Source organism: Bison bison, unplaced genomic scaffold, assembly GCF_000754665.1.
Source record: "Bison bison bison isolate TAMUID 2011002044 unplaced genomic scaffold, Bison_UMD1.0 scf7180017864383, whole genome shotgun sequence".
Lineage (NCBI taxonomy): Eukaryota > Metazoa > Chordata > Mammalia > Artiodactyla > Bovidae > Bison > Bison bison.
The window spans coordinates 2,345,506-2,358,050 of record NW_011494955.1 but is presented as its reverse complement, the minus strand read 5'-3'; the positions used below and the strand labels follow the sequence as shown (position 1 = coordinate 2,358,050).

Below are 12,545 nucleotides of genomic sequence, written 5' to 3'. Positions count from 1 at the left end.
GAGTTAGACAATTGAGGCAGAGGTGGAGCTTTTCAGCAAGGAAATATCCGTATAGTCCTTCTGTCCAACAGAAAGATTTCTTGACTCAGCCTCCAATATAACAATGGCCAGAGGGACTTGATCTCAGCTCTAGGCCTTGGAGAGTGATGGTGGTCTCTGGAGAGTCCATTAAGCAGGAGTCCTGCTCTGATCTGTATGAATTCTCCAGGGCCAACAATTCCTTCCCTGTATTACTTTTTTCAGTGAGTTGCATTATCTAAGAGGTACTTGTCCATGCCAATTATTTCTAAAGATTAAAATACAGAGTTCTAAGATTTCTTAGTTGTAAATCTTGGAATTCCTTCCCTTCTTCCCTCTCTCCTTCCTTTCCCTCTCTTATATTTTAAATAATATTTGATTATAGAAAGATAATAATAAAGGATATAAAATGAAAACTGATATTGAAGGTATTTTAAATTGAGAAGTGTATTAAAGATATTTTAATGATAAAAGAAAGTACAAGTTTATCATGTTATCCAAAATTAATTGTTTTATTTATTGCAACAGTTAGACCTAGACATGGAACAGTAGACTGGTTACAAATCAGGAAAGGAGTGCATGAAGACTGTATATTGTCACCCTGCTTATTTAACTTATATGCAGAGTACATCTGCATCTGTGAAATGCTGGGCTAGATGAATCACAGGCTGGAATCAAGATTTCCGGGAGAAATATCAATAACTTCAGATATGCAGATGACACCATCCTTATGGAAGAAAGTGAAGAAGAACTTAAGAGCCTCTTGATGAAAGTGAAAGAGGAGAGTGAAAAAGTTGGCTTAAAACTCAACATTCAGAAAACTAAGATCATGGCATCCGGTCCCATCACTTCATGGCAAATAGATGGGGAAACAGTGGAAACAGTGACAGACTTTATTTTCTTAGGCTCTAAAATTACTACAGATGGTGACTGCAGCCATGAAATTAAGACGCTTGTTCCTTGGGAGAAAAGCAATGACCAACCTGCTGCTGCTACTGCTAAGTCGCTTCAGTCATGTCCGACTCTGTGCGACCCCATAGACGGTGGCCAACCAGGCTCCCCCGTCCCTGGGATTCTCCAGGCAAGAACACTGGAGTGGGTTGCCATTTCCTTCTCCAATGCATGAAAGGGAAAGTGAAAGTAAAGTCGCTCAGTCGTGTCTGACTCTTCGAGACCCCATGATCTGCAGCCTACTAGGCTCCTCTGGGTGCCATTGCCTTCTCCAATGACCAACCTAGACAGAGACATTACTTTGCCAACAGAGGTCCATCTAGTCAAAGCTATGGTTTTTCCAGTAGTCATGTATGGATGTGAGAGTTGGACTATAAAGAAACCTAAGCGCCGAAGAATTGATGCTTTTGAACTGTGTTGTTGGAGAAGATTCTTGAGAGTCCCTTGGACTGCAAGGAGATCCAACCAGTCCATCCTAAAGGAAATCAGTCCTGAATATTCATTGGAAGGACTGATGCTGAAGCTGAAATTCCAATACTTGGGCCACCAGATGGGAAGAACCGACTCATTGGTAAAGACCCTGATGCTGGTAAAGATTGAAGGAGGGAGGAGAAGGGGATGACAGAGGATGAGATGGTTGGATGGCATCACTGACTCAATGGACATGAGTTTGAGTAAGCTCCGGGAGTTGGTGATGGACAGAGAAGCCTGGCATGCTTCAGCCCATGGGGTCGCAAAGAGTTGGACATGACTGAGCAACTGAACTGAACTGAAAATATCCAAATAAGTTAAAAACTTTAAAACAGTTTTGAGTTAGCAGATACACACTATTAGATATAGGATGGATAAACAACAATGTCCTACTGCATAGCACAGGGAAGTGTATTCAACATCCTGTGATAAACCATAATGGGAAAGAACATTTAAAAAATGCATATATAGATGTATAACTTAATCACTTTGCTGTACAGCAGAGATTGGCACAACATATAAATCAACTAACTTCAATTAAAAAAAGTTAAAAAACTTTGAAACATTAACTGTGGTAGAAAGTTTTTATTATGGAAAAATAAGCATCTACAAAAATAAAAAGAATAGTGTAATAATTCCTCTCTATCCATCACCTAGCTTCAATAATTATCAACTCATTGACTGCTTTGACCTCATGGGAGTGAAAAATGTGGTCTCTGTATTACACGAATAGTTGTGTCTAAAACATGGACATATTTTACTACTCAAAGGTAAAAAGGAAGGATAGATATTGAAGATATCTATGATATTAGATATCAGTCTTTGCCATGGATAAGGACTGAATGATGGTTGACTGAATAACTCCCTAGGAAATAACAAAGAACAATATAGGAGGAACTTGGGTTTTCATTCTGGACTATTCAGTACGTCTCTGGACTGAAAAGAAAAAATAATCTTTTATTTTGTTTGATTCACTTTATTTTGGGATCTCTTCTACAACAGCTTAGCCATTTCCCCCCTAAAACAGATTTCCTAACTAAGCCCAATTATCTTCAACTTCCCACCATCAAAAATAATATTACAAGAATAAATTTTTTTGTGCCTTCAGAAGCATGTCTATTATGTTTGCGATGATACATCAGGTGCTCTCTGAGCTACAAAGGGGTAAAAGGACGCCTCATTACAAACTGTTAAAAGTAAAAAGTAAAGCTTTCTCTTTTTTTTTTGTAGAACATGAACCACAAACTCAGAAATATAGCTGTGTTTAAAACAACTTACATAATTCTTAGTCTTTTATAATTTCATAAAGATAATGATGTCTTTAGTACATTGCAAAATACATTTTGATATATCAAAGGAATAAGAATTACAAGTAGGCATTTTAAGCATAAGTAATCTAAAGCTACAAAGTTGTACTCTTGATAGCATTTATGTTTTGGGGAGTCTCTCAGCCTTCAAAGGACAAAAGCAAAGAGTAGAATCAGTGTAACATCTACATAGACTCCATACTATAAAAGGTATAAACATTTGTAGCATCATGAGAAGATGTCTTCTGCTCCTTTACATTGCGCACAAATTATGAGAATTATGTTGTACATCTCTTGGTCCACTGTCCAGCTCTCTTGTCATTTTCTGCTCTGTTGATCAAATACTGAATGTATATGCAGTTGAGCAGAGGATCCACAGGGTTGCAGTCAGTCAGAAGACAACAAACGGACAGCAAAACCTTTGAAATAGTCAAAGGTACTCCAGTTGTCTTTAAGGATGTACAGACAGATGACTCCTGGACTGTTGATGTTGCCATAATAGATTCTGGTGCAGAACACAAGGACCTACTGGGTAGCACAGAGAGCTCTACTCACTACTCTGTAATAACCTACATGGGAAGAGAATTTGAAAAAGAGATACATGGATATTTATAACTAATCACTTTGCTGTACACCTGAAACTAACACAACATTGTTAATCAACTATACTACAATATAAAATAAAAATTAAAAAGAGAAACCACTGGTGTGGACAATAAGATGAAAATGTATATCCAGAAAGAACATGTCACCTTCACACACAGAACCTGGTGGGCCAAGTGTAGTCGATCTCCACTCATCAGTGTTGTCTCCATTGGCCCAGCATGGCAGTTAGGAGGGGGAGAATCAAGGGTTATCTCAGCTAGTTCCTGCTGAGTTCTTATGGTGCTAGTGGATAACTTAGCAGTGGTTTTGCTAGAGTGTGGTGGTTTTCTTCTCCTGGGCAGCAGAAAGTTTTCTCACTTGTTCTTCAGGGTCTGGAGTGGCTGGATCTCACTGATCCATGTCTGAATTAGCACTGTCGGTCTGTAGCTCTCATCATGAGACATTCACCAGATTTGGACATCTTGGAGAAACTATTTCTTGGAAAATTCTGCTGCCTGCTCAGCCCAGTCCCTGGATGCTATGGTTGTTGGAGGAGGTGAGAAAGAGGTGGTCAGGGCAAAAAGGAAGCTGAGGAAGTTCAGGCCAAGAGTGTGGAACACTGAAAGTTGAACAGAGTTGTCTGCAATAAACATTTAATACATATTTCCTTAAGAACTTATATGGCAATATTTTTGAGAATTTTACCCAGATGAAGAGTATCTGGGACATAATTATGTGTAGGCATAGTTTGATCAAATACTCATGCCTTGGAGAGGTTGCTGGTGGCTTAGCTGGTAAAGAATCTGCCTGCAGTGCGGGAGACCTGGGTTCGATCCCTGGGTTGGGAAGATCCCCTGGAGAAGGGAAAAGCTACCCACTCCAGTATTCTGGCCTCAAGAATTCCATGGACTGTATAGTCCATGGGGTCGCAAAGAGTCAGACATGACTGAGTGACTTTCAACTTCACTGGAGAGGTTGCAACTTTCACTGTAATCCTTGTGGGTTTCTCTATCACAAAATACTTGCCAACTAACTAATATTTGGTCATCTAACAGGTGTGGAGTGTCATCTCTTTGCTGTTTTAAATTATGATATTAATAACTAGTGAGTTTGAGCATCTCCCTAACATTTTTTCCATTATCATTTACCATAGGATATTGAATATTGTTCCCTGTGCTACACAATAGGACTTTGTTGTTATTCATTCTCTTTATAATAGTTTGCATCTGCTAGTCCCAAACTCCCAATTCGACTCTCACCCCGCTCCTACTCCTAGGCAACCATAAGTCTGTTCTCTATGCTTGTGAGGCTGTTTCTGTTCCATACCTTCTGTAGTCACGTGTTTCCTTTTACAGGAGTATATGTATCATATCATTTGGTGTCACACTTAGAACAGCAGAGTGTATCCCAATTTTATGCCCATATTTCCTATGTTTAAAATCTCATTTTGTACATCTCATCTGTAATGCATCTGAATTCCTCTTTCAAGTAACAAAAATGCTATTTCAGATAAAAATAAAAAGTAACCAGTTATTTCTTAAAATATGTGGACAGACACAAAAAGCCACATTTTTAATCATTTCATTTATAGGAAACATTGACAATAGGTAAAGAAACAGAGAAAGAGGAATTCCCTGGTGGTACATGGATAAGAATCTGTCAGTGCAGGAGACACTGGTGTGATTACCTGGTCCGTGAAGATTACACATGCCAAGGAGCAACTAAGTCTGAGCACCACAACTACTGAGTCTGTGCTCTACAGCCCACAAGCCACACTACAGAGCCTGTGTGCCGCAGCTACTGAAGCCTGCAAGCCCTAGGGCCTGTGCTCCACAGGAGAAGTCACTGAAATGAGATGCCTGTGCATCACAACGAAGAGTAGCCCCCATGCGCTGCAGCTGGAGAAAGCCCGTACAGCAATGAAAGCTCAGGGCAGCCAAAAACAAATAAATTGAGTTAAAAAAAGAAACAGAGAAGAAAGAGGATTATGGTTGTCAGAGTCTGGGGGAGGAGGAATTGGGAGCTGCATTCTTTGGATATAGGGTTTTATTTGGGGAATAAAATGTAGAAACTAGTAACTAGGCAGTGGTGATGGTGGCACAGTATCATGAGTGCATTTAATGCTCCTGAATGGCAATATTAAAAAGGCTTAAATTGTATTGTTATAAACTTAAAACACGAAATATACAATGCTGTAAATAATATGAAAGACAAAACAATAAAAACTGTAACACAAACAATGACCGGAGATGAAAAGTAAAGTTTGGATGAAGGAGCGGGAGAGGGTTGATGATGTGTATTGAAAGTGATGGTGGCTGCAGATCCAAATCTGCCCTTGAGGGTGCTGATTCCTGAAATGGCTCTGGGTCTCCCTTCAGAGGTGCAGTTCAACCCGCAAGGGCACTGGTTCCTGATCTGGCCCAGAGTCTCCTGCAGGAGCCAGAGCAGGTTCCCCTGTAGCAGTGGTGAATCCACATGGGTCTCCTGCAGGAGCAGTTTTCAGTTTTCAGGGGGGAAGGTTCCTGATGTGGCTCTGGGTCTAATGCAGGGCAGGAGCAGCTTCTCCATGAGGAGTTCTATACGCTGACCTGGTCTGCGTCTCCTGCAAGAGCAAGAGCAGGTTCAACCTGCCCCGTGTTGGTTTCTGACCTGGCTCTGTGTCCTCTGCAGGAGCAGCTGTAGGTTCAATCTGCAAGGATCTTGGCCCCTGACCTGACTCTGGATTTCCTATAAAAGCAGGCACTCGTTGGTTTCTGACGTGGCTCTGGGTCTCCTGCAGGAGATGGTGTAGATTCTACCTACAAAAATCCCACTGTTTCTATCACATCCAGGTCATCCGCAACACTGATGTCCTTCCTGTATGGCTTCTTTCACATGGGGTGTTTTCAACGTCCATCCGTGTTGTGACATGTATCAGTATTTCTTTCATTTATTTCATTGTGCCTAAATATACAAACATTTACTATTCAAGCCATTTTAAATATACAGTCCTTTGGAATTAATTACATTCACATTGTTGTACAACCATATCCCCAACAAGCACATTCAGAGCATTCCAATTTTCACTAGTGAAACTCTGTAGCTATTCAACACTAATTCGGAGTCCCTGGCAGTGACATTCTACTTTGTGTCTTTGACTTCTGTGGATACCTCATGCAAGTGGATTCATATATTTTTGTCATTTTGTGACAGGGTTATTTCACTTATCATAAAGACTTTAAGGTTAATATTGTAGCATGTGTTGGTATTTCCTTTGTTTTTGAGGCTGAATTATACTCCTTTGTGAATGCCACATTTAGGTTATCCATTCATTTATTGATGGACACTTGGGTTGCTTCTTCCTTTTGCTCTTGTGGTTAATGCTGCTATGAGTATGAGTGTACCCATACCTGTTCCAGTCCCTGCTTTCAACCTTTTATGTATGTACCCTGATGTGAAATTGGTGGATCATACGTTAACTCTACATTTAAGCTTTTGAAGAACTGCCATACTGTTTTTCACAGAGACTTTATTCTTTTATTTTACTCCCTCTATGGTGAATAATATGTCTGTTTACAGATGTACACAGTTTTGTTTATTCATTTACCCGCTGATGGACTTTTGCATTGTTTCTGCCTCTTGGCTATTGTGAACAGTGCTGCTGTCAATATATGTGTACACCTGTTATCAATTCTTTGGGGTATATTTCTAGGATGGAGTTGTTGAACAATATACTAATTATATATTTATATTGTAAATGTGGACTTCCCTGGTGGTAAGCCCATCTTCTTAGATGGTAAAGAATCTGCCTGCATTGCAGGAGACCTGAGTTTGATCCCTGGGTTGGGAAGATTCCCTGGAGAAGGGATTGGCTACCCACTCCCGTATTCTTGCCTGGAGATTTCCATGGACAGAAGAACCTGATGAGATACAGCCCATAGGGTCCCAAAGGGTTGGACGTGAATGAGAGGCTAACACATCACATTGCAAATGTAGGTCTCACCCTTTTCTATTTTTACAAGTAATGTTTGAAGGTTCCAATTTCTTTACATTGTTGTGAACCGTTGTTATTTTTAGATTTCTTTATTTTAACCATTTTAGAATATGTGAAGCAGTTGCTGCATTGCGGTTTTAATTTGCATCTCCATCATGACTAATGATCTTTGACATATTTTTATGGCTTGGTGACCATTTGTATGACCTGTGTGGAGAACAGTCTATTGAAGTCATTTATCCATTATTATAATTGTTTTTTTGGTCTTTGTGTTGGTGAGTTGTAAACATTCTTGAGATTCTTTGGATAATGATTTATCAGATATATAATGTACAAATATTTTTTAAAATTCTGTATGCTTTAAATGAACTCTATAAATGTGAACCCTGTGGATATTGGATGTTGACTGTAATTTCACTTCTTACATTTAAGCCTTTTATGTATTTTGGGTTACATTTTGTATGTGGAAGGAGGAGAGGGTCCAATTTCATTGCTATGCATGTGGATAACCAATTGCCTAGCACTGTTTGTTGAAAATATCATTTTCCCCCCAGTTTAATGTTGTGGACTGTTGTCTAAAATGAATTCACCATAGATGGGTGGGTTTATTTCTGTGATCTCCCTTCAATTTCATTCATCTCTATGTATATCTTTATGCCAATCTCATAGTGTTTTATTCAGTGTTTTTTGTATTAACATGTAAAAATGGGAAGTGTGAGTATCTGTAGGGAGAGAGCAAATTAGCCAAGATGGTGGTCAGGCTCTCTCGCCCCACGTTTGGTAAATACATGGCTATGTAACAGCTGAGATCATTTACAGCGTGCCACGAGGTACTCACTTGGTCACGGGCTACTTTGTGTGATATGCTTATAGAAGCACCATCTGAGAAGTCCTTGAGGCTGCCTTATGGCTCCGTGTGACTGCCTATGGTTATGTTGCTGGATCAGCCATGAGAGGAGAGAATACAGTGCGTCTGCTGCTGCAGCTGCTGTGCCAGCCAGGAGAGAACAAACGTGTCTGCAGTTCCTACAGCTCCTTGAGTTTTCTTCCAGCTTCCCAGCTCACATCTTGCCTACCATGGATTCAGTGAACAGTGCGCATGGTGAAATACAATGAGACAGCAGCCAACTTTGATTTTCTTTTTTAAGACTGCCTACTTCTGGGATAAATTCTTTTTTCGGTGTCAAGCGCACCTCTGGTTTCATTGTCTAGGACTCTACATCAAGTGTGGGACTTGAACTGATATTATTAAGAGGCTGTTAGAAATTTTCATTATCACCAAATCCCCAGACAGTCCCTTAAAGTTCCTGGATAGATGATCTGAGTTGTTTGGGGATCTTGAAGTCTAATACTCTGCGTTTTCAGAGGAAGTCGGCTGATGAAGTTGATAATTCCTCCAGAGATGCCCTGGAGAAAGGAAGGGAGTCTTTACCGAGGGGGAGGCATTATTGTATTGGATTGCTCACATAAAAGGAAAACAGGCTTAAGCCTCTAATTGAGAGAAGGACCAGGGAAGAGGGAAACTCATTACCTTTCTGGGTAATACTTAGCTCTCTCATTTTTTCCACCTATAACTCCTGCCAGAGTTCCTGGATGATGACCTTACTGATGACATTCTGCATGTCAAGAAGATTCTGGATAAAGTGGGAATTAACTACGGTGAGTCTCCATTCTATTTTCTATTTTACACTTCCTCTCCCTCTTCTCAGCCCTTTAGTCCCAGCACCATACCGCTTTCTCTCTATTTCCTGGTTTTAAGCTAGAATATAGTTTGCAAAACAAAACTCATCAAGCGGACTCAGGTTTCCAATTTTCAAGCCCCACTTACTCCACCACTGTTTAGCAATTTTCCTAACAAGGATTCCTTAATAGAGAACTGAGTCCCAGGATTTCCTTCACCTGGACTTGAACATCTAATTCGACTTGTTTAGTTCTAAGCGCTAAGACAAACCCTTGTTACCACTGCCCTACAATTTTCTTGGAGTTTAAGAAAATGGACCTTATTCCACTAGGTGGCTCAGTGTCCCTTGCCACCTGGCTAGGAAAGTCTGTGTCTGTAATTTTCACCCACACTTCCACGTCAGCCCTCCTGGGGATAAAACTGAGTGGGAGTTTGAGCTAAAATCCTTGTCTCCTTCTTCATGATCAGGTTGGTCCATAAAGCACTCTGTTCTGAGAAGCTGGATCAGTGGCTCTGTGAGAAGTTGTGAACACCTGCTGTCTTTGCTACTTTTGCTGTCTTTCTGTCCCTGAAATTCCTCTGCCCTTTGGCTACCTCATTTTGCTTCTTTGTACTGCCTTGAAGCAGATTTGTCTCTGAGCCTGGGCCCTCTAATGATGTTGTTGGACATACAAGGACTATTCTCCAGGGATCCGTAAACAGTGCTCTGAGACTTTTGACTCTTGCTCAGTGCCCCCAGTGGCACTTCCACTACAGCAGTGTCCTGTGTCCTAAATAAAGGGCTTGATTTTGAGTGGCTGGTTGTTATTTTCTTCCTGGAGGGAGAGGAAGGAAACGGGGTGAAAGGCAGAGATGGCCAAGGGTCACAGCCACCTTCATCTCTACCAGAGAAGAAATAGGCTGAACTTACAACATCTCAATGATGGAGATTCCTTTCTGTATCAATTCAATTCAACCAAGTTTTATTGATCACCTAGCATAATTCAAAGAACTTTGGAGGGGATCTAAAGCTGGCTAAAAACATCACTTCCCTCATGGACTAGTAGGAATCATAAGATAAATATTAATAAATATTTATAATACAAGATATAGTATCATTAATATTATGAGAGAAGTTAGAAATGTGCCCTGAGTATTGGTAAGAGGAAAGATAATTTATATTTGGTGGAAGGCTGTGAGCAAAAGGGCTCAAGAAAAGATTCATGACAAGAGTGAATTTAAGCTCGTTTTGAAGTATTGGTGGGATTTTAACAGGTAGAGATGTGGAGTGGGAAAAGGACAGGAAGAGCAGGGGCTCCAAGAATCTGAAATGGGTGACTTGAGGGGGGTTGAGGTACTTCCTTACCCCTAAGATAAGAAAATACCCTTCACAAATTGGTTACCATCTCGATCTACCATATCTTCTTTATCTGTTTCTCTGTTGATGGAAATTTAGGTTGCTTCCATGTCCTGGCTATTGTAAATACTGCTGCTATGAACATAGGGGTGTATGTGTCTTTTTGAATTATGATTTTCTCTGGGTACATGCCTAGGAGTGGGATTGCTGGGTCATATGGTAGTTCTATTTTTAGTTTTTTAAGGAAACTCCATATTGTTTTCCACAGTGGCTCTATCAATTTACATTAGCACCAACAGTGTAAGAGTTTCTCTTTTCTCCACACCCTCTCCAGTGCCTACTGTTTGTAGATTTTTTGATGAAGGCCATTCTGACGTGTGTAACGGTGTACCTCACAGTAGTTTTCTAGTAAATAGTGATGTTAAGCACCTTCTCATATGTTTGTCATCTAGAAAAATGGTATAGATGACTTTATTTCTGTTGCTGGCCAAAATCTTGGCTTTCTATGCCCACCAAAGCTGAATAAAAAATATGGAGACAGAGTTTGGAAATAGAAAGTTGATTTAGTTCTCAGCTGGCAGAGGGGGGAGTATAGTAGGCTCATGCCTCAGGAACTGTGCTCCCACTCCATGAAGATTCTAGAGGCTTATATAAGATGAGGGTTCCCAGTCAGGAATCTTTGATGAGGAGCAAGCATTTTAGGATCTTGTCAAAAGCAGCCATAGGCTGTCATCTGTAATGCAGTAATCGAGTGTAGCAGTTCAGTGGCTCTGTGGCCTTCTTTCTAATATTTAACAAGGGGAAGGATGTTGTAAGGGTAAACACCATATACAGGCTGTATTGAGCATAGAGACAAAGGAAAATAGGTGTGAAGTGTAGCTCCTGCAGAGTTAGGGGCAGAAACACAAACTTAGTTATAGACATGCAGAATTAGGAGCAGTTAAAGTGAAAAAAACAAAACAAAACACTAGGAATGTTCAGTCCTGCTCACCGTTCTCTTTATCTTCTTTGTTCTCAGCAAACAGAAAGAAAAAAACTCATTCCTCTTTTTTTCCTTTTCACTGCAACATTTCCAAAGCAGAAATAGAGACTTAAAAGAACAAATGTATGGAGCTCAAGGGAGAAAGGGGTAGGGTGGGAGGAATTGGGAGATTGGGGTTGACACATAAACACTTTGGATACTGTGTACAAAATAGACAACTGATGGGAACATGCTGAATAGTACAGGGTACTCTAATTAATGCACTGTGGTATCCCAAATGGGGGTGAAATCACAAAGGGAAATGATATATGTGTATGCAGGGCTGATTACTTTGCTATGGAGTAGAAACTAATACGACATTTTAAAGCAACTATACGGCAATAAAAATTAATTAATAAAAATAAATGAATAGATAAGAACAGCTTGGTAATGGAAGAATCTGGACACTTGGGGCCTTTTGGTTGGGACCCTGCACAGTATTACTCATCCTTGCTGCTTCTCTGGTTTATAGGAGGATGTTTGCAGAGCTTTATTCTAATTTGATTATAAGGAATGTGAAAGATGGAGAAGCAGGAGATATGAGTCCTAAAGTCTGTTTCTGCTTCTTACTGATGGTCTAAACCTGGGCAAGTCATCTTTGTTTCTGTGGCTCACTTTCCTCATTTTTAAATGAAGATTTTGGTCTGGTGATTTTTATGAGATCTTTTCCTGCTTTGACAATCCAGCCTACCAAAACTCCAATTTATACCCCATTTCTGTATTAGACAAGTTATATTTTCTAATTCCCTCTTCCTACCTTATATATGCAATAGGGCTTTTGGCATTCAGACCATATTTCTCTTGTTTCAAAGCCCAGCAACTCCCTAATGAAGTCCGCATAGCCTGTTTAGGGACATATAGTGCTAGGCAAGGGGGGAATAGGACATTCCTCTCCTATTCTTAATGAAAACTAAGACTTAGGAAACAACTTGGTATTCATCACATAATTTTAGTTTGAATTTGAACCCAGTGTATTCCCATGCTCTTCCTTCCCTAATTATGTGACAAAAGGCTTTCCCTCAAGTCAACAGGGTTTTAGGAATAATCCCTGTGTGTGTTTGTGTGTGTGAGGGCAGGATTAAACGGCTATTCCTCCACTGATCTCACACATCTACTATTATTTTGCCTTAGTTACATCCTCAGGAAGGCATATGCTCTGGAAAACGTAAAGGACCAGCTCCACCAAGTGTGCAGAGCAGAAA

At 40.2% G+C, this 12,545-nt stretch overlaps 1 pseudogene; it reads right to left on the bottom strand.

Annotated features, from left to right (window-relative positions):
- Positions 1-3,025: 3,025 nt before the first annotated feature.
- On the bottom strand, positions 3,026-3,813 carry LOC105001679 (annotated as a pseudogene).
- Positions 3,814-12,545: the final 8,732 nt, after the last annotated feature.